Below are 19413 nucleotides of genomic sequence, written 5' to 3' on the forward strand. Positions count from 1 at the left end.
TTTCTGTCTTTGTCGCCAGCTGTTGGTAATAGATGGACCATTCTTACTTAGCACTGAAAGATGTGAACAGCAGATAGTTATGCCTTCTGCCTTAAGGTCCCAGACGTTAGCTCTTCTAACTGGGGCCGCTGGGGCTGACCTGAATTCAGGTTCTCACATGTAATTTTTTTTGCTGGTCTGTCGTAGACTCAGAGATTGAACACATGGCCTGCATATGCAAATGTTTTGCTGAGCTGCAACCAGCCCCACCTCAAACTTTTGATGCATGGTCTGCACCTCAACAACCATAAGTTTGCATTCATGTAGATATCAGGTACCATTCTGTAAATCTATGTCATTTGTGATGACTGACATGCTTTCGATTTATCCTTATGTGATGACTTGTGACCACCACTACAGAAGTGACTTTGCAAGTCCTCACAAAAATTGTAGCAGTTGAGGCTTTGCCTCAAACTATAGTCACCAATAATGGACCACAGTTCATGTCCACGCTGTTTACAGAATTCTGTTCCTGCAATGGCATTACCCTCTTCACCCCAATGCCATTCCACCCACAGTAGAATGAGGAAGCAGAGCATATACTGTACTCATTCAAATTGCAAGTGAAAAACAGGTTGTGTGAAGCTTTCATAGAAGAAATACTGATGCTTGTTATATCACCTATAGAATCACACCAACTAAAGACAACAGTCTGGTGGAAATACTACACAGCTAAAAACCACACAGTGTGCAGCATCTCTTCTTTTCTGTGCCTCAGACCAAGGTGCACACCCAGCTGCATCAGTTTATATTTAACTAGTATTTTTGCTGTGGCACAAGAAATAAACTGGTGCAGTATGCCTACATCTTCATTTGTAGAGAAACATTTGAAAATGCAGTTCAACCTTTCTGGTTTTATTTTGCTACCCTTAGTTTCATTGATGAGTATCTGGATACTAACTAAAGTGCTAGTGACAAGTTTTTCATGTGACAAGAATTTATTTGGGTTTTGTGAGAGGTTTTTGAGTGAAATAATTTATGGCAGTCATTGAAGACTTCACCCATTGTCCTTGTGACACAAAAATGTATTTCATTTAACATTGCGGTGTGTTGCCCTATGCTTTGTTGTATACCTGTTATATAGTAGTTGCTGTTTCTTTAGAATTTTCTTTACAGTGTGTATTCCTCGAAGAATCACTCTAATCATGAACTGTTCTACTAGGTCGATAGCTACATATCAAGTTGTGTGTTCGTAGATTTTCCCGGCGAATGAGATGCTTGAAGGTCTCTCGGGCATGCAGCCAGGTTGACTGATCATTGTTGAACTTATTTTCGACGGCGTAACGTGCCAGCATCATCAGGTTACTCCTGTTGACTGACATCCTAGGCCGGCTGCATGAGAACCTTATTAACAAGGATTAAAAAGGACAACGGATTTCAACTCAGCCAAGCGTGGAATCCAGCAATAAAAATTCTGCAGGAGCAGCAGAAACGGGGCACCACACCTGCCGAAGGCGGCACGCATACTGATGCCCATCAGTCATCTCGTCAGCGCAAGCTACCCCCACCACCGCGGCCTGCACATCCCTCGGTCCATACGCGGAGTCAGTGGAGAGGAGAGGTGACAGGTATATATACCACACCACCCGCCGTCCTAGGACATCAGTCAACAGGAGTAACCTGATGATGATGGCACTTTACGCCATTAAAACTTCGTTCAACAACGACCAGTCAACCCGCCTGCATGCCCAAGAGACCTTCAAACATATCAAATCTGCTGATGAAACTTCTTCTGAGACACACTTCTGTAATCCTTCAAGAATAAGCACATTCTTGGTAGGGAACACCCAATCTGCATTGTTCTCATCTCCTTTTAGCTTCGGCACATTAATTAGATAATTCATCGCCATATTTGTCGACTTGAACGATTCTTCTTTGTGAACAACAGCACACTGGACTTTGAATCATGACAAGTGGATTTTAAACAGTGATTCCTGATACTTTTAATGATCGGTTGTCTGTGTATCTGGGCCAGGAACATGTTGAGGTTCCGTGGATATTGAGAACATGATAAACTTGTACACATTATATAATTTATTGTAACGGTTCACATTGGTACACTTTGTTACACACACAGGTAAATGAACTGGGAACAGCATGTAAGGACAAAGATGTAAGACACAGTCAAAGATACATATACAAGATGATGATGATGATCAGGTCCCATACTCCGAGGAGCGTAGGGGACGATGCGGGAGACCTACACCACTGACTAGGCAAGGTCCTAGCAGAGGTGATTTGCCATTGCCTTCTTGCAGTTATAGGCTTGACCAGCTAAACAAGATGGTTCAATTTGATGGCTTCCATGATCCCCTGACCTTACACCACTAGTCTTCTTCCTGTGGGGTTTTGTAAAGAATCTAGTGTACTGAACTGACATTGGAGATCTACAGGACTTGAAGGCATTCATTCACAATGCATCTGAACATATCAATGTGGAGATCTTCAATCATATGTAGAGATAAATGGAATTCCAACTGGACATTATCCATACCACTAGGGGTGCACACATTGATTTGCATGACAGAAAAGAAAATTGTGTGAGTTATCACATGTTAGAAACCAATTTTTAATATCTAGTATAAAGGCAGTAAAATCTTAAGTTGTAAAGATAGTTTATGGACACCATTTATTTCAAGATCAAATGCACCAATTGAGAAAATCATTTATTTCACTTCTTGATAATCTCTTCTGAGCTGTTAGATTATCCCTCATGATCTCAATAATATTATTAACTGGAATACCTGTATATAGATTCAAATATCCAGAGACACGAACTTCATGTTGGTAGCTACCGGAATGTCCTGGATATACTTGGCAAATTTATAAATTTTTTTACTGTGTACTGATGACTGCAAAGATAATGAGTAGTCAAGAAATTGAAACATTTTCAAGTGACTACTCAAGAGGGTACTAGTACTACTAACCACAGGCCCCACAGGCATATCCTCCTCATAAACCTTAAGGTGTGCTCTTAAAGTAGATGTATGTGGTTTTGTAACCATTAGTAGTTTTTTTCCTTAGGAGAAATAATTTCCCCCATACATTTTGAGTCGTTTTTTAATGTCCTTTTGCAGTTAAGTCCTTATCAATTCTCACTATGTTAGGTTCATCAAAATTTTGTTTTGCTTTGTTTGTGTGTTCAACCCTCTCTACATGTATCTGCGAGAAGCCATTGTCAGCTTTCATGGTAATTGCTTCCTCCTCACATAGTTTCTGGTTTATTCTGTCTACAATCACTAGTTCTTTAGTAAAATTTCTAATGGATTTATTAAATTGATCCATGATAACTTTACTCACTGCCACTGCAATTCAGTTTTGATTTGATTTATTATTGGTCCTGTAGATCATACAATTTTTACAGCAAAACACATCATGATATAGGACAAGTCAATTTTAAAAATTATGTTAAGATGGTATATGATGAGAGATGACAGTAGTCTCACATAACTCACATAGCAGAATACATATAGGATATATAGACAAAATATAAAAAAAGGTGGTGTGTGGTGAGAGACGACGGTGGTGCATACTGTACATAGCAGAATACATATAAGAGATACAGACAGAATATGAGGAACAAACAATAATTAAATTATCTTAATAAGTAGAAATATCTACAAGTGAATATACAGCTTATTACAAGTAATTCAAATATTGTGGTACATAGTTCACATAGCAGAATACTTAATGAGATACAGATAGAATAAGTAATTAAAATAGATAAGTAATTAAAATTTTGTTTCAAGAAATTCATGTACAGAATAGAAACAGTGATTTAGTAGCAATTCCTTTAATTCAATTCTCATTATTTTTGGGTTTTTGTTTGTTTTTATGTCTGTTGGGAGGTGGTTGTGTATTTTAATGCCCATACATTTAACCCCATTTGCATATAATTTTGTGTTGTGGGCTATAATTTCTAACTCTGTTTTGTTTCTGGTGTCATGTGTGTGGCAGTCTGCATTTATGTTGAGGGCGTCCAAGTGCTGTACTGTAAAACAAGCTAGTTCCAATATATAGAGGCATGGCAGTGGCAGGATTTTTAGCTGTTGAAATAGTGGTTTACAGTGTTCAGTTCTTTTTTTACATTTCATTGTTCTTACTACTTGTTTTTGTAACTTGAAAATTGTGAGAGAATCACAGCTCTTTCCCCAGAAGATTAGACCATAGCTCAAGACAGACTCAAACAGGGCATGGTACAACAGCTTCAAGGTATCTACACTGGCTGTGTCTTTTAATGATCGTAATAGATAGCAGGTTTTACTAAGGTTTTGAGACAATGCCTCAATATGTGGTTTCCAATTTAGTGTGTTACTGATGGTAAGTCCAAGAAATTTGGTGTCCTGCCTGTTAGTAATGTCATCTTTGCTGATAACTATAACTGCATTGAAGGGGTTAGATTTTGTCTAGAATGGAAGTTCATACTTACAGTTTTTTGAGTATTTATGAGTAGTCTATTTGCTTCAAACCATGATTGTAAATGACAAGTAGTTTCATTAACTGCATCTTGCAGTGTGTCACCTCTACTGGTTATCAGGATATTTGTGTCGTCTGCATACAGTTTGGATGCTTTCAGAATGTCGACTGCATGTTACACTATGACAATAGTACCTTTAACAGCACTGTGATCTATCTTTGTATTTATATTATACCTTAGGCCTCTGTTTAGCATTAATTGTTCTTGCTTGTTTAAACTGAAATTTGCTAGGTTTAGCAAACATGGAAAGAAGTTAAACTTTGGGTCATTATTTAGCCATTTCGCTTACACAACCAAGAAAACTGTAAAAAAAGGGGACAATTTATTATTAATCACTTATTTTTGAATAAACAAGTCCCTGATTTCACTTCATGTAGCAAAATATTCACATTTCCACTTACTATTGATTACATGCCCATTTCTGAAGTAGTTGTTGAACACTGGTTGTACATATCTTGGTATCACACTCTTGCAAATGCATTGTTTCTTAAATGCTGTATGTTGGATGGTATTTTTAGCCATATTCTGTGCTTCCAGTACTTGCAGAAAACAGCACTCACCCACCTAGCCAGATTTATAACTGAATTGAAATCAACAAGATGTCTGTGTGCACAGCGACCACTCAATATTCATATTTAAGGACAGCAGTAAACCACAAAAATCAGAATATGTTGCAGATCTTGATTTCGGCTATAGGTTTGACGGTGTTTCCAATAGAGTACTAAAGACTTGTTTCCATATAATACGACTGATAATAGCCCAAAATATGTAATGCATCACTAAGTCAAGGTATTTTTCCAGAGAGAGTAAAATACACCATTGTTAAACTCCTCTTTAAGAAAGATGATAAGAGAGATGTCAGTAACTACTGACCTAATTTGCCGCTGACATCATTTTCCAAAATTTTTGAGAAGGTGATGTTTTCTAGAATAATATCTCACCTTGGCAACAGTAATATCCTCAGGAAACCATAGTTTGGTTTCAGAAGGGTTGCTCTACTGAAAATCCCATTTACATGTCCACACACCAGATATTACAAGCATTAAATAACAAAATAGCACAGGTAGGTATTTTCTGTGACCTATCCAAGGCATTTGATTGTGTGAGTCATGGTACACTCCTAGAAAAATTGAAGTTTTGTGATGGTGTGATGGTGTAGCCAACCAATGGATCATGTCATATCTAACCAAAAGAATGTAGGAAGTTGTACAGGGTGGTCCAAAAGTCCGGAAACACCCTGATAAAATCCAAATGGAGTAGCAAACAAGGAAACAGGGTCCCTACACTCGAGAAACGGGAAGGGGGAATCTGCATAGGCTATGCCCCCAACATGGCGGCCATCTTGAAAGCCGCCATCTTGGATTCAACTCCAAAATTTCAAATGGGAATGTGGTCATGCGACATATCAAACAGATAGAGAATTTCACCAGAAAAACAATGCCAATACTATTTTAAACATAGCTTTATTCATTCTCGTGTTATAGCCATTTACTTGCTGCAGTGGGACGCTCGGCAGCTTGAGTATTACGTACTGAGAAGTCATAAAATAGAGTCTGAAACGGTGCAAAGTGACTATCCCATGTCTGATATATTACATGTGTTTAACTGTTAGGTATCATTTACTCATGTTAACGTTTTAAACATTGTTTTCTTATTTAAAGGTTACAAAATGTTCTTAACATATGAAGAACACGTTGAAATCACCTTGATGTCAGCAGAAAGAAGCACACGGGTCATTGCTGAGGATTTCAACAGTTGTTACCCACCCAGACAGCCCTTCACTCACAGCGCAGTTACCAAGCTTTTGGCCGAATTCCAAGCAACAGGTTCTGTTGCAGATAAACCTAAGGCTAGAAGACCAAAATGTGCCACCGATGAAGCAACAACAGTGAGCGTGTTGGCATCATTCAGCAAGAGTCCGCAACAGAGTACTCGTTGCCTGTCACAAGAATGTGGGGTTAGCCGTACCTCCATCCTGCGAATTTTATCGCAGCACAAAAGGCACCCATACAAAATTCAGCTGTTCCAACACCTGAACAAGGATGACCCAGACCGTCGGGTACAGTTCGCAGAATGGGGGACACAGTGGCTGCAGATAAACCCACGTTTCCCCTATCAGGTGCTGTTCAGATAATGAAGCCAGTTTCTTTATCAATGGTGAACAAACAGAATCACAGATACTTGTCTGACACAAATCCACACTGTATTGATGCTTCGGAAATGGTCGACTCACAAAAACTGATGGGCTGGTGTGGTATGTGGCGTACCAAAGTTGTTGGACCTTTTTTCATTGATCGTACGTTAACAGCCAACGGTTTCTGAGGTTATGGGATGAAGAAGTGTTTCCCTCTTTGTTAACGGAGGACGGGACATTTCTGGCATGATGGAGCCCCACCACATTAGGTCACAATGTACGAGCATACCTGGATGTGAAGTTCCCTCAAAAGTGGATTGGTCGTAGGGGTGCTGTGGAGTGGCCACCATGTTCACCAGATTTGGCTCCTTTGGGTTTTTGTCTTTGGGGTCATGTCAAAGCATTGGTTTATTCTGTGAAAATACGGGATTTGCGTCGTGTAAAGCAGCGCATTGTTGATGCATGTGGTCAAATTCAGCCAGATGTGTTGGTCAAAGAACATCAGGACTGGGTTCAGAGGAGAGCATTAACAATCCAACATAATGGACAACATATCAAGCCATTCCTATGACTGTTGGTGGTCTCTCGGGACTGTGTAATGTCTCTTCGGCACATTACACACATGCTGCCGAGCGTCCTACCACTGCCACATGTAAGTGGCTAAAGCCCAAGAACGAATAAAGCTATGTTTAAAATAACAACGACACTGTTTTGCTGGTGAAAATCTCTATCTGTTTGATATGTCATATGACCACATTCCCATTTGAAATCTTGGAGTTGAATCCAAGATGGCGGCTTTCAAGATGGCCGCCATGTTGGGGGCATAGCCTATGAAGTTTCCCCCTTCCCGTTTCTCGAGTGTAGGGACCCTGTTTCCTTGTTTGCTACTTCATTTGGATTTTATCAGGGTGTTTCTGGACTTTTGGACCACCCTGTACTTAGTAGTAATTCAACCAACAGAATACAGGGACATAACTCTGACTGGGGAGAAACTACAAATGGGTTTCCCCAAGGCTCAATCTTAGGTCTACTACTGTTTTGGGGGACTGATGACCTTAGCTGTTTAGTCCCCCTTAAACATCCCAACAACCACCACCTACTACTGTTTCTCATATACACACATGATATACTGTCTAACGTACAACAAGCAGTATTAGTTCTTTTTGCATATGGCACCAGTATTGTAGTCATTCCCAGTATAAATACATAAATGGAAGAAATGGCAAACAAAGTTCTCAAAAGTATCATTGGTTGGTTTTCTGCAAATGGTCTCAACCTGAATTTCACAAAGACACATCATATTTAGTTCTGCACCTCCAGGGGTACTTCTCCAGTGACAAGTGTAATGAAATAATATGTAGGGTGGAAACTTCAAAATTCTTAGGTGACCATATTGACAACAATTTAAATTGGAAAAAACACCTTTTGGAACTCCTAAAACAACTTAGTTCAGCCACGTTTGCACTTAAAATCAAGGCAAATTTTGGAGATAGAGAAATCAGTAAGTTGACATATTTCACTTATTTTCATTCAGTTATGTTATATGGAATTAATGTTCTGGGATAACTCATCTTTAAGAAAGATGTCTTCATTGCTAAAAAAAAAAAAAAAAAAAAAAAAAAAAAAAAAAAAAAAAAAATGCTGTTAGAATAATATGTAGTGCTCACCAACGATCATCTTGTAGACATCTGTTTAAGGAATTGGACATTCTGACTACTGTTTCACAGTATATTTATTCCCTGGACTAAGTTGTTTTAGGAGTTCCAAAAGGTGTTTTTTCCAATTTAAATTGTTGTCAATATGGTCACCTAAGAATTTTGAAGTTTCCACCCTATGTATTATTTCATTACACTTGTCACTGGTGAAGTACCCCTGGAGGTGCAGAACTAAATGTGATGAAGTTTTTTTGTAAATAATCCACTAAAGTTCCTAGGGAACAATGAGGCACATAATTACAATACTACAAGAACATTATTATTAAGGGTGTATTTAGCACAGAAAGGGTGCACAACAATACAACAAAAATATTTGACCCCTACCCAGTGATATAAAATGTCTAACTGACAGCAAGGTAAAATCTGAAAATAAATTGAAAGTTTCACTTTGACAACTCCTTCTCTTCTGTAGAAGAATTGCTATGTTTGAAATATGTAGAAGGTGGTGGGTAGGAATTGCTAACTCCGTCTGTATATCTTGTTTTCATTTTTGGAGGGGAGGGGGCAATAATTATTATATGGTGATGTTTAGAATACATATAGATGTACAAATTAATTTGCAATATGAATGTAAAATTTCTAGTTCCATATCATGATGATTTATGGTGCAAAATGATCCATGGAACATGAAAGTAACTAAGTAACTAACTAATAGGGTGTTTCAAAATGAATATATGGGTTTTAAGGCTTTGCAGCATTTATTACACTCAACATACAATTACAAATAATACATTGATATGAAAGGGCGGCTGAAACAGTTTTTCTTACAAGAGTCCAATGAGAGTACCATTCCTCAGACATCAAGTTGATAGGTGGTTTCTTTCCAAATGCTGATCAGTGTATCTGGAGTCATTGTGATCAGTGTATTTGAAGTAATTGTTGCAACAGTGCCGTTTCTAAGGTCTGGTAGATTAGCTGGTAGAGGAGGTTCATATACATTATTCTTTATGAACCCCAAAGGGAAAACTCATATGGCATCAGATCATGTGTGAACATGGAGATCATGCAAAACAAGCTCTGTCATCCATCCCCTTGCAGTCAATCCAGTGGACAGGTACAATGTCATTTAAACAGCCCTGTACCAAGATACAGCGGTGAGATGGTGCGCCATCTTGCTGCCAAATGAAGTTCTGTGGTTCAACTTCTTCCAGAGCCATAACTCTTGTGCATCAGGGTGAGAAACACCAGTTACATTTGCTTCAAGCAAAAATAAATTCCCTTAAACTTTCCGTTGGGACATGTCACTAAAAACATTCAGTTTCGGGGTGTCACATCGTAAGTGTACCATTTTTTGGGAATTTTCTGACAACCAGATGTGCACATTATGTATGTTCATATTACTACTTACATGAAATGTCAATTCATCACTAAGACAACACAATCCAGAACATCTTCATCCTGCAGCAACATTTTGTTTAAAAAATTGGTTCATGGACTGGGGTCTGTAGGTTTTAGTGCTTGTAACAACTGCAACCATTGGGAAATAATTGTTAACTGTCTCCTTAAAAGTCACCACTCAGAAGTCACTGGAAATGATAATTCACGACTAGCCTTCCGAACTGATTTCTTGAGGCTCACTCATTCAACATGCTCTTCAGTCACTCTTGTTTGTTCCACTCTCTTCCCTTCACTGACAGGTATGCAAACAAAACTGTTTGATTTGCACTTTCATTTCATGTATTATTTATAATTGTAAGCTGAATGTAATAAATACTACTAAGTATTAAAACCAGTATATTCATTCTGAAACAGCCTGTATAACACAGTCATAATTGGTGCTGAAATACAAAAATTAGAACAAGTTCAAAATATGTATATAATGCTGTTATACGAATCCAATAAGTGGGAACATAGCATTACCAGAAGAGTCATACAGTTACCAACATGTCAGAATATAAACTTGTGATTTGTGACTTGGTACCTGTAATTATGCATTAATTGTGTGTAATTATGAGTTAATGCTATGTTCCCACTTATGTGGATGTATATAACAGCATTAAATACATATTTTTTACCTGATCTGATTCTACCTGTTTTCATATTTTAGAACCAATGGTGACCACGCTATAGTCGAAATCTAAATCTGGAATAAATTATGAATTTTTGCAACTGACTGCTGTCCTCCTTTAAATTTGAATATTCAACGGTCGCTGTGCACACAGCCATCCAATGGATTCCACATTAGTTAAACTACTGCCTAGCCGGACAAGTGGTGTTTTCCCAAATACAGAAAATTTAGAATCAGGCTAGCTAATACCATGTGGCATACAGACTTTAACAAATAATGCATTTCTAATAGAGTGACACCAAGGTATGAGATGTACCTTCACTCATGATGTGCGTGATTACAGAGAGTGCGCGTACATACAATTCACAGTACCACTAATAGGGAGGCCACCTGACTGAGCTGCCAAGGAGACAGCATTATTTAAGCAATCACAAATGAGTGCTGGGCCTATTCTTTATGCAGTATTACTGTTGTCCAGTAAATGTGTTCAGTGCTAGGCACAACCTGTATTTGATGTGCTGCTCTATAAGGCACTATGTTCCATAAATCATGTTTGTTCTTGCTATAATGGTATGTTCAATCAGTGTTCAACAATAACTTTCAAAAAATGGTATGAGATCAAACATAGGTGGAAATGTGGAGTGACTGCTAAGTGAAGTGAAATGATGGAGACATTTATATACAAAAAGAAGTGATTAATAAATTTATTGAGAACACTGATATCACCACATCTAGATAAATGTGATCCAATGACGAGCTATGTGAACCAGATAGTAGATAATGGTCAGAAATTATGTGGAACAGGTTTTGCTATTAATGATGAATGGATTGGTTTGTTATTGCTAGCAGGATTGTCAGAAAATATTGTCCCATGATAATGGCAATTGGGCACTCAGGAATTCCAATCACAATTGATTCAATCAAAAGTAAGCTTCTTGACATGTAAGAAGAGGTCACCACGACTGGTAGTGCTTGTAGGGCCAAAAGTTGGCAAGGTAAACCAAAGTTTTCTGAGCAAAATGGAAATACAGTGGGAAATGATAACAGGAATGCCATTGTTTGCTTTAAATGCAAGAAACCAGGACATTTTAAAAGTAAGTGTCCTAACAGTGAAAATGATACAAAACAAAACTTCAAATGTTTACAGTGCGGTATTCATAAGTGGCTCTTTTGACAGAAGTGACTGGTATGTTGATTCAGATGCTAGTGTGCATCTCACAGCAAATGAAGAATAATGATGTTAATATTCAAAAGATGATGGCTGCAAATTAGACAGAAATCCCAGTGTTGTGCTCTGGAGAAGTTGATTTAACAACAGTGGCCGGGAAGAACTTTTCTGATATTACTGTAAGAAATGTCATGTGTGCTCCAGAACTAACTACAAATTTGCTCTCTGTGTGCAGGTTGATTGAAAAAGGAAATCTTGTTAAATTTAATAGTGATCAGTGCAATATTTCTAACAAGCATAAGGGATTAGTTGCAACTGCAGATCTTATTAATTGTGTGTACAAGCTAAACACTGAAAGAAGAAGCGATTTTTTGGGAATGATCACAGCATCTGATTGGCATAGAAGATTAGCTCACCTAAATGCAAAGGTTCTCATTAAAATGAAAAATGGTGCTGTAGAAGGAATGGTATGTGAAGACATCAACATCAACATTAGCAAGTACTGTGTAGTATGCAATGAAGGCAAAAAAACAGGACAATCTTTTCCACTTGGAGGCACTAGAGCCTCTAAACCACTTTAAATAGTACATGCAGACCTGTGTTGACCAATGGAGGTAATGTTATTCAATGGTGCAAAGTATTTTTTTTTTTTCATTTTGGAAGATGATTACAGCAGAATGGGATTGGTTATTTTCTGCAGACAAAGAATGAGACTTCAGAAAAATTTCAAGAATTTCAGAAAATGGTGGAGAGTCAGCAGAAAGGAAAATCAAAACAGTAAGAACAGATAATGCAAAAGAATTCTGTTATGTGAATTTGGACAGTTTGTTGAAAAAAACATGGTATTATACATCAGTTATCCAACAGCTATACACCAGAACAAAATGGATTGGCAGAAAGGTTAAATAGAACTGTTGTAGAAAAGGTAAGATGTTTACTATTTGATAACAAACTGTTCCCCACAGATAAGTAGGATTCTCAGCCACGTATGTAATAGCTCTTTGGAGCAGGCTGTTTTCCCCAATAGACTGAAATGTGCCATTGTAAAACCATTGCATAAAAAGGGGGATACATCGGATGTCAACAACTATCGCCCAATCTCTCTTCTGACAGCTCTATCAAAAATTTTTGAGAAAGTAATGTATTCAAGAGTAGCCACCCACATTTGTAAAAATAAAGTACTAACAAAATGTCAGTTTGGTTTTCAGAAATGCTTTTCAACAGAAAATGCTATATACACTTTCACTGATCAAATATTAAATGCTCTGAATAACTGGACATCTCCCATTAGTTTTTTTGTGACCTCTCAAAGGCCTTTGATTGTGTAAATCATGGAATTCTTTTAGATAAGCTACATCATTATGGTTTGAGGGGGGCAGTGCACAAATGGTTCAATTCATACTTAACTGGAAGAATGCAGAAAGTTGAAATAAGTGGTTCATGTAATGTTAAAACAACAGCTGATTCCTCAAACTGGGGGGCTATCAAGTACGGGATCCCACAGGGTTCGGTCTTAGGTCCTTTACTGTTCTTGATATACATTAATGACTTACCATTCCATATTGATGAAGCTGCAAAGTTAGTTCTTTTTTCTGATGATACAAGTATAGTAATAACATCCAAAATCCAAGAACTAAGTGATGTAATTGTAAATGATGTTTTTCACAAAATTATTAAGTGGTTCTCAGCAAACAGACTCTAAATTTTGATAAAACACAGTATGTACAGTTCCGTACAGTATATGGCACAACTCCGGTAATAAATATAGACTTTGAACAGAAGTCTGTAGCTAAGGTAGAATTTTCAAAATTTTTAGGTGTGTCCATTGATGAGAGATTAAACTGGAAGCAACACACTGATGGTCTGCTGAAACGTCTGAGTTCAGCTACGTATGCTATTAGGGTTATTGCAAATTTTGGTGATAAGAATCTCAGTAAATTAGCTTACTATGCCTACTTTCATTCACTGCTTTTGTATGGTATCATATTTTGGGGTAATTCATCATTGAGTAGAAAAGTATTCATTGATCAAAAACGTGTAATCAGAATAATTGCTGGAGCCCACCCACGGTCATCCTGCAGACATCTATTTAAGGATCTAGGGATCCTCACAGTAACCTCACAGTATATATATTCACTAATGAAATTTGCTGTTAATAATCCAGCCCAGTTCAAAAGTAATAGCAGTGTACATAGCTATAACACCAGGAGAAAGGATGATCTTCACTATGCAGGGTTAAATCTGACTTTGGCACAGAAAGGGGTAAATTATGCTGCCACAAAAGTCTTTGGTCACCTACCAAACAGCATCAAAAGCCTGACAGATAGTCAACCAACATTTAAAAATAAATTAAAAGAATTTCTAGGTGACAACTCCTTCTACTCATTGGCTGAATTTTTAGATATAAATTAAGGGAGGGAAAAAAACTAACTTAAACATTAGTGTCATGCAATATTTTGTGTAATGTAATATCTTGTACAGACATCTTTCGTTAACCTGACACATTGCACATCATTACGAAGTGTCGTATTCATGATCTATGGAACAAGTATTAATCTAATCTAATCTAACTAAACTTGGAAAAAAATTTTGGGCTGAAGCAGTTAATAGTGCAGTATACTTGCAAAACGGGTCAGTGAGTTCAAGTTTAGGGAATAAAGCACCCTATGAACTATGGACCAGCAAGAAACCCAACATTGGTCATCTCAGAATAATTGGATACAAGGTCATGTTGTATATTCCGAAAGTCAAGAAATCAAAATGGGACAAAAAGGTAAGAGAAATGATATTAGTGGGATAACCATAGACCTTGCCGTTGGTGGGAAGGCTTGCGTGCCTCAGCGATACAGATAGCCGTACCGTAGGTGCAACCACAACAGAGGGGTAGGCCAGACGTATGGTTCCTGAAGAGGGGCAGCAGCCTTTGCAGTAGTTGCAGGGGTAACAGTCTGGATGATTGACTTATCTGGCCTTGTAACACTAACCAAATCGGCCTTGCAGTACTGGTGCTGCGAACGGCTGAAAGCAAGGGGAAACTAAAGCCGTGATTTTTCCCGAGGGCATGCAGCATTACCGTATGGATAAATGATGATGGCGTCCTCTTGGGTAAAATATTCCGGAGGTAAAATAGTCCCCCCACTCGGATCTCCAGGTGGGGACTACTCAGGAGGACGTCGTTATCAGGAGAAAGAAAACTGGCGTTCTATGGATTGGAGCATGGAATGTCAGATCCCTTAACTGGGCTGGTAGATTAGAAAATTTAAAAAGGGAAATGGATAGGTTAAAGTTGGATATAGTGTGAATTAGTGAAGTTCGGCGGCAGAAGAAACAAGACTTTTGGTCAGGTGAATACAGGGTTATAAATACATAATCAAATAGGGGTAATGCAGAAATAGGTTTAATAATGAATAAAACAATAGGAATGCAGGTAAGCTACTACAAACAGCACAGTGAACACATTGTTGCAGCCAAGATAGACACGAAGCCCATGCCTACGACAGTAGTACAAGTCTGTATGCCAACTAGCTCTGCAGATGATGAAGAAATTGAAGAAATGAATGATGAAATAAAAGAAATTATTCAGATAGTCAATGGAGAAGAAAATTTAATAGACATGGGTGACTGGAATTCGGTAGTAGGGAAAGGGAGAGAAGGAAACATATTAGGTGAATATGGATTGGATTGGGGGTAAGAAATGAAAGAGCAAGTCGCCTGGTAGAATTTTCACAGAGCATAACTTAATAATAGCTAACACTTTGTTCAAGAATCATAAAAGAAGGTTGTATACATGAAAGAAGCCTTGAGATACTGACAGGTTTCAGATAGATTATATAATGGTAAGACAGAGATTAAGGAACCAGGTTTTAAATTGTAAGGCATTTCCAGGGGCAGATGTGGACTCTGACCACAATCTATTGGTTATGAACTGTAGATTAAAACTGAAGAAACTACAAAAAGGTGGGAATTTAAGGAGATGGGACCTGGGTAAAATGAGAGAACCAGAGGTTGTAGACAGTTTCAGAACAAGCATTAGGGAATGATTGATAGGGGAAAGGAATACAGTAGAAGAAGAATGGACAGTGTAGAGAGATGAAATAGTGAAGGCAGCAGAAGACCAAGTAGGTAAAATGAAGACGGCTAGTAGAAACCCTTCGGTCACACAAGAGATACTGAATTTAATTGTTGAAAGGAGAAAATATAAAAGTGCAATAAATGAGGCAGACAAAAGGGAATACAAACGTCTCAAAAATGAGATCGACAGGAAGTGCAAAATGGCAAAGCAGGCATGGGTAGAGGACAAATGTGAGGTTGTAGAGGCTTATTTCACTAGAAGTAAGATAGATACTGTCTACTGGAAAATTAAAGAGACCTTTGGAGAAAAGAGAACGAGTTGTATGAATATCAAGAGGTCAGATGGAAACCCAGTTCTAAGCAAAGAAGGGAAAGCAGGAAGGTGGAAGGAGTATATAGAGGGTCTATATAAGGGCGATGTACTTGAGGACAATATTATGGAAATGGAAGAGAATATAGATGAAGATGAAATGGGAGATACAATTTTGCGTGAAGAGTTTGACAGAGCACTGAAAGACCTGAGTCGAAACAAGGCCCCAGGAGTAGACAACATTCCATTAGAACTACTGACGTCCTTGGGAGTGCCAGTCCTGACAAAACTCTACCATCTGGTGAGCAAAATGTATGAAACTGGCGAAATACCCTCAGACTTCAAGAAGAATATAATAATTCCAATCCCAAAGAAAGCATGCATTGACAGATGTGAAAGTTACAGAACTATCAGTTTAATAAGTCACGGCTTTAAAATACTAACGCAAATTCTTTACAGACGAATGGAAAAACTGGTAGAAGCTGACCTTGGGGAAGATCAGTTTGGATTCCGTAGAAATATGGGAATACATGAGGCAATACTGACCCTACGACTTATTTTAAAAGCTAGATTAAGAAAAGGCAAACGTTCATTTCTAGCATTTGTAAACCTAGAGAAAGCTTTTGACAATGTTGACTAGAATAATCTCTTTCAAATTCTGAAGGTGGCAGGAGTAAAATACAGGGAGCGAAAGGCTATTTACAATTTGTACAGAAACCAGTTGCCAGTTATAAGAGTTGAGGGACATGAAAGGGAAGCAGTGGTTGGGAAGGGAGTGAGACAGGGTTGTAGCCTCTCCCTGATGTTGTTCAATCTGTATATTGAGCAAGCAGTAAAGGAAACAAAGGAAAAATTTGGAGAAGGTATTAAAATCCATGGAAAAGAAATAAAAACTTTAAGTTTCGCCGATGACATTGTAATTCTGTCAGAGACAGCAAAGGACTTGGAGGAGCAGTTGAACGGAATGGACTGTGTCTTGAAAGGAGGATATAAGATGAACATCAACAAAAGCAAAATGAGGATAATGGAATGTAGTCGAATTAAGTCAGGTGATGCTGAGGGAATTATATTAGGAAATGAGGCACTTAAAGTAGTAAAGGAGTTTTGCTATTTGGGAAGCAAAATAATTGATGATGGTCGAAGTAGAGAGGATATAAAATATTGACTGGCAATGGCAAGGAAAGCGTTTCTCTCGAAGAGAAATTTGTTAATATCAAGTATAGATTTAAGTGTCAGGAAGTCGTTTCTGAAAGTATATGTATGGAGTCTAGCCATGTATGGAAGTGAAACATGGACGATAACTAGTTTGGACAAGAAGAGAATAGAAGCTTTCAAAATGTGGTGCTACAGAAGAATGCTGAAAGTTAGGTGGGTAGATCACATAACTAATGAGGATGTACTGAATAGGATTGGGGAGAAGAGGAGTTTGTGGCACAACTTGACTAGAAGAAGGGATAGGTTGGTAGGACATGTTCTGAGGCATCAAGGGATCACTAATTTAGTATTGGAGGGCAGCGGGGAGCGTAAAAATTGTAGAGGGAGACCAAGAGATGAATACACTAAGCAGATTCAGAAGGTTGTAGGCTGCAGTGCGTACTGGGAGATGAAGAGGCTTCCACAGGATAGAGTAGCATGGAGAGCTGCATCAAACCAGTCTCAGGACAGGAGACCACAACAACAACAACAACAACAACAGCAATACTACAAAAGGCTATAGACTCTATAACCCTGAAACAAATAATAGCGTGATAAGCAGAGATGTGGCCATAATGGAAAATGCAAGTGATGCAGGAACCAAAATAAAGAATTGTGAAGAAATTACCACTTCAGTGGGGGATGATGAAGAAAATGAGAAGTCTGATTGAGAGAGGGCTTACATGATGTGTTAAAAGAAGCAGTCACACCAGAGAAGGAAACTGATGATAAAAAACCTGTTATGCAAGAAGATAAAGTGAAAAATATCAGAAGATCACAAAGGCAGCCATAACCAAACAGGAGATTTGATGATTACAAGGTTTATTTTTCTGCTGGAACTTCAGATCAGCTCAAGGATCCAACAACCGTGCAGGAGGCCTTTAGCAGACCTGATGCAGAAGGATGGAAATGTGCTATACATGAAAAGATACACGTGTCTGAAGACAACAATACCTGGGAAGTAGTAAACATTTGGCAAAGTGCAAGTGTTGTGCTGTGTAAGTGGGTGTTTAAGAAAAAAAACAACAGTGAAGGTGAAGTACAGCATTGTGGTAGACTAGTGGCAAAAGGATTCGCTCAGAAAATTTGGAATTGATTATGATGAGACCTTTTCTCCTGAGGTAAGGTATTCAACACTTAGACTTTTAATGGCTTTATCTATTGAACTGGATTTGAACATTACGCATCTTGTTGTTAAAACTGCTTTTTAAAATGGTGTTCTCAAAGAGTATATTTTCTTATAACAATCTGAAGGGTTAAATCTTTGTAATGATAAAAGAAAGGTTTTGAAGTTAAAAAGGGCTCTGTATGGTTTAAAACAACCATCCAGAGTATTGAGTGAGAGAGTAAATGTGTCTTAAGCTCTTTTACAAAAGGTCTGATTTAGAACCTTGCTTTTTTTACGAAATATAAAGATAAATGCTTAGTTACTATGGTAGATTTGTATGTGGATGACTTTTATGTTTCTTCAAATGACTCAAGTGAGACTGAATTTGTGAAAAATAAGTTAAGTTCAGAGTCCAAAGTAAAGGATTTCGAAATGGTTAACAATTGTTTGGGGATGGAAATCAAATATGATAAAGCAAATTGAGTATCAGCTTTAAGTCAAGAGAACTATATTGACCAGTTATTGTAAAAGTTCAACATGATAGATTATAAAACTGCAAATACTCCTGTTGAAATGAAGCTTGATTTTCTAAATGGAAAAGAAACTAAAACTAGTGATGTACCTTATCTAGCCGTTATTGGTAGCTTAATGTATTTATCAGTACTTACAAGACCTGACATCTCTTTCAGTGTGAGCTACTGAAGCCGGTTCAATAATTCTTATACTGAAAAACATTGGATATGTGCTAAGTGAATTTTGAAATATCTGAAGGAAACTAAGAATTATGGTCTAAAGTTTATGAAAGGAGATTCAGAATTATATGGTTATGTAGATGCAGATTGGGCCAATTGTCCTTTAGACAGAAAATCATACACTGGTTTTATTTTCAAACTATGTGGGTCTGTAGTGTCATGGCAGAGAGCTAAGCAAGAAACTGTTGCTCTTCAATCATAATCAGATTGCACTGAACTTATCTGTAGATACTTCCAGTCATAAAAGGTCGAAGCACATTGATGTTCACATCATTTTATAAGGGAAGCTGTGTCCAATAAAGTTGTAAAAACTGTTTACTTACTAACAGCTGATATGCCTGCTGACATAATGACAAAGGGCTTGAAAAAAGAAGAAACATTATGATTTTTGGGACTGTATGGGTCTAGGTATTTTTTAAGAAAATGTTTTGAAGTGA

General features: G+C 37.8%; 1 protein-coding gene across 1 annotated transcript in view; it reads left to right on the forward strand.

Annotated features, from left to right (window-relative positions):
• The window catches only part of LOC126335794 (glycerol kinase-like), a 285428-nt gene that overhangs the window by 37369 nt on the left and 228646 nt on the right, over nucleotides 1-19413 (forward strand). The window lies entirely within an intron of this gene.

The sequence above is a fragment of the Schistocerca gregaria genome, chromosome 2 (genome assembly GCF_023897955.1).
Source record: "Schistocerca gregaria isolate iqSchGreg1 chromosome 2, iqSchGreg1.2, whole genome shotgun sequence".
NCBI classification, from domain to species: domain Eukaryota; kingdom Metazoa; phylum Arthropoda; class Insecta; order Orthoptera; family Acrididae; genus Schistocerca; species Schistocerca gregaria.